Raw genomic sequence first — 4,071 nt, forward strand, 5'->3', positions numbered from 1 at the left:
GCATTGATTTCAGCACGCTTCATCATCGGATACTTGAGTCCCCCGATTAGGGGGATCCCTTCCCTGTTCTCCACCAAGTGATTAACGATCTGAAAAACCGACTCCTACAACACGCTAGGGAAAACGAACCCTGATTTCACTTATTTTCCATATTTCTATGCTTCACAAAGGAAGTGTATCTTTTCATTCATTTGCTTACTTATGGGGAACGTTAGAGCGAAACAGATGGGGGCTCCAATCATCTGACCTTGGGTAAGGGGGGCTCCAATCGTTTGACCTTGGGTGAGGGACTTCATGTCTGTGCCCGTTCCTCAGGTCTGTGTACGGGAATGGCAGTTCTCTCTCAGAGGCGAGTGGAGGCCGAAGAAGGGGGCGAAATGGGACGTGAATTGAAAGCACTTATGGGAGTGCTGAGTTTCTTCTCCCTTAATGCTGGGGCTTCATATTGGTGATAAAGACGAAAAACAGGGAAAAGAACCCCCGGGACACCATTTAAAGGCTCTGAAAACAGTTACGAAGGAGCCAGCACCGGCCACCACTGCTCTCAGCAGCTGTGCGGCCAGCTCACTGTGGCCGGTGAGTGCCAATTCAGAGCCCACTTGAAAATGCGAGGGAACACGAACAGGCATTAATATTCACCGAAGAGCAAATATTTGCGAAGCTCCCTGGCCTTCATGTTTGTCTTCACTCTGAGGACGTAGTTAGCAGAAGGAACATCAAACAGGAACCCGGCCCTGCGCCCGTGGACAGGGATGTCGCTGTGTGCGCGGGCCTTTATCTGCGCTCTGGCCGAAACTGGGGGAGATAGGCTGGTGTTTAAACACCAGGTCTTTTACTTAAACATACGTCATTTAAAGCGCTCTTATCTCGCCATCCACAGAGCTACCCAGCACAGTGCCTTGCCCATGCTCGGGCCGTTTTGTTGAATTAATGACTATTTACAGAAACACACTCAACTCCATGGCCCTCCGTATTTAACTCCCGAGATGAGCGGGTTTCGTTTTATGCCTGGAAATAGTTCGGCTCCGGAACGCATTTTCCCGAGGAGCGCGGCGAGAGGCGAAATAGCCTGACTTTGCTGGAAATAATAGCTGTGCCGTTATTTGTTCCCCAGACTCCCAGCTCTGACCTTCAGCTGTCCGAGGCCGGCGCTCGCGGCTCAGCAGAGAGCGAGAGGGCGTCTCACTTCTGCCTGAAGTCTTAAGTTGACTCAACTCTTACACACACACACACACACACACACACACTCACACACTCACACTCAGACACACACTCACACTCACACACTCATACACACACACTCACACTCAGACACACTCAGACACACACTCACACTCACACACATACACTCAGACACACACTCACACACATACACTCAGACACACACTCACACACACACACACACTCACACTCAGACACACTAACACACACTCACACTCAGACACACACACACTCACACACTCATATACACACACTCACACTCAGACACACTCAGACACACTCAGACACACACTCACACTCACACACATACTCACACTCAGACACACACACACACACACTCACACTCAGACACACTAACACACACTCACACTCAGACACACTCTCACACACACACACTCTCATACTCAGACACACTCACACACTCACACACACACTCAGACACACTCACCCATACACACACACACACACACACACACACACTCACACACAGTTGCCCCTGGCAGAATCCTCGGCCACCCAGTTCATTCATACCTGCTTCTGGCAGGTGAACAAAGAGCGCTGAAGCATCTGCTAAACGGGCACCTCTCACTGTTCATTGACCCCGCACCCACCGCACCCACCACTGCACCCACTGCACCCACCGCACCCACCGCACCCACCGCACCCACCGTACCCACCGCACCCACCGCACCCACCGTACCCCTTCAGCACCCATTACACTCTGCCCAGCCTCTCCTAATGGCCGGCGGGGCCAGCTTCACTCTGCCGGGACCGGAGCGGCGAGGTTCCCCAACCTTGCACTCGGTTGCTTTTATGAGCCCTTTTATTCCCTCTGGGTCCTATAGATGAACCCCATTCACGGCAGGTCCCACTGGAGCCCCGTGTAGCGGGCCTGGCCACTTCGGAGGGAGCGCGTTGCGCCAAGCCCGTGGAGGCAGCAGCGGAGCCTCCTCCCGTCACCCCGGTTCCCGGTTCTCCTGTGGGAAGGAGTCCGGGGGGCGGCTGGGCGGAGGGGCTGCTGCCAGCGGCGGAGGTGCGGTCTCCCTTTTGCTAAGAGGGGATTTAAAAATAGCGTCTCGAGAAAATTGTTGCAAACAAGAGACCGCCGGGACGCCACTCAGACACGCCAGGAGGATGTTGCTATTTCTGTGAGCTGCTTGGGTTACGACGACGATGACTGATTTTTAAAAAGTGGGTGGGGGAGCCGCAGGATTGAGCACTAGAGAAAGCTCTCCTGGCTCGTGCCGATAACCGGTGTGTCTGGCCGAGGAGAGTACGACTCTCTTAGGACGAGTGCCGGGCGCCTCCCTCTGTGCCTGTCGGGCAGGCGCCCATATAATCAGAGACGAGGACAGCCGTGGGCAAACTACGGCCCGCGGGCCAGATCCGGCCGTTTGAAATGAATAAAACTAAAAAAAAAAAAAGACCGTACCCTTTTATGTAATGATGTTTACTTTGAATTTATATTAGTTCACACAAACACTCCATCCATGCTTTTGTTCCGGCCCTCCGGTCCAGTTTAAGAACCCACTGTGGCCCTCGAGTCAAAAAGTTTGCCCACCCCTGGACGAGGGCTTTCCTTCCTTCTCAAGCCTAAAAACCTTCCATTGCATGTATGCACAGCATTTTGTTTTTCTGTCCATCCATCCATGGACACTTGCGTTGTTGTTGCTTCCACCCTTTGTGATGATGAACAGTGCTGCTGTGAGCATGGGTGAGTCCTGTTCCTTCATTAAAATTCTAGTCCTCGCCATGGCCCCTGTGGCTCAGTTGGAGCCTCGTCTTGCACACCAAAAGGTGGTAGGTTTGATCCCCGGTTGGGGTGCATGCGGGAGGCAGTGATCCATATTTCTCTCTCACACCGATGTTTCTCTCTCTCTCTCCCCCTCCCTTCCTCTCTCTAAGATCATTTTTTAAAAAAAGTTCTAGTCCTCATCTACTTCCTGTACCTCCCTCAGTGAGCTATTCCTCATAACAATAATCAGGTGAGCCCGGTCCAGGTGTGCAATGCCGGAGACTTAGAAGTTGAACGTGACATTGGCAAGTCCCTTGGTCAGGCTTTAGACACACACACAGGTGCCTCCTTCCCACATGTCCCGCCCGCCCAGGACTGTCTGGGTTTACACCTGTCGCCCCCAGTCACTCTTCATGCCACGCCCTTTCACGCCCAGGCGGCTCCTGGTTTGGAGCAGGAGTCCTGTGGTCACCATGGTCACGGAGAAAGCTGTGCACTGGGGTCATCGGAGGAGAAGGTGGAACTGGAGGACGAGGTGGTACATTCTGGAGAGACTTTGAGGAGGATGGAGATCCAGAAATGACAGCTGGTATGTAGCCTTCGGGGGATGAGGAGAACCAGGACTTAGGCCCGAGCGGCCCCAAGATGCTGGTCCATCCGAGATAGCGGTTCTCAACACGGGAGCTTTGTCCCCCGGGGGCACGCGCAGGGTCTGCAGACATTGGTCACAGCTGGGTTGGGGGGTGTTACTAGCATCTAATGGACAGAGACCAGGGATGCTGCTACACATCCTACAGGGCTCAGAACAGCCCCTGATGCAGGACAGGTGGTTACCGGGCCCTGCATGTCAGCGGTGCCAGTGTGGAGAAACCCCAGGTTAAGAGATGCGAGGAATGCCCTAACTGGCTTGGCTCAGTGGATAGAGTGTCTGCCTGCGGACTGAAGTGTCGCGGGTTCGATTCCAGTCAAGGGCACATGCCTGGGTTGCAGGCTTGGTTCCCAGTGGGGGACGTGCAGGAGGCAGCCGATCAATGATTCTCTCTCATCATTGATGTTTCTATCTCTCCCTCTCCCTTCCTCTCTGAAATCAATATATATATATATATATATATATA

General features: G+C 53.3%; 1 protein-coding gene across 1 annotated transcript in view; it reads left to right on the forward strand.

The window, feature by feature from the left end:
- The window catches only part of CUNH12orf49 (chromosome unknown C12orf49 homolog), a 69,032-nt gene that overhangs the window by 63,906 nt on the left and 1,055 nt on the right, over positions 1 to 4,071 (forward strand). The window lies entirely within an intron of this gene.

This window comes from Myotis lucifugus, unplaced genomic scaffold, assembly GCF_000147115.1.
Source record: "Myotis lucifugus unplaced genomic scaffold, Myoluc2.0 scaffold_226, whole genome shotgun sequence".
Classification (NCBI taxonomy): domain Eukaryota; kingdom Metazoa; phylum Chordata; class Mammalia; order Chiroptera; family Vespertilionidae; genus Myotis; species Myotis lucifugus.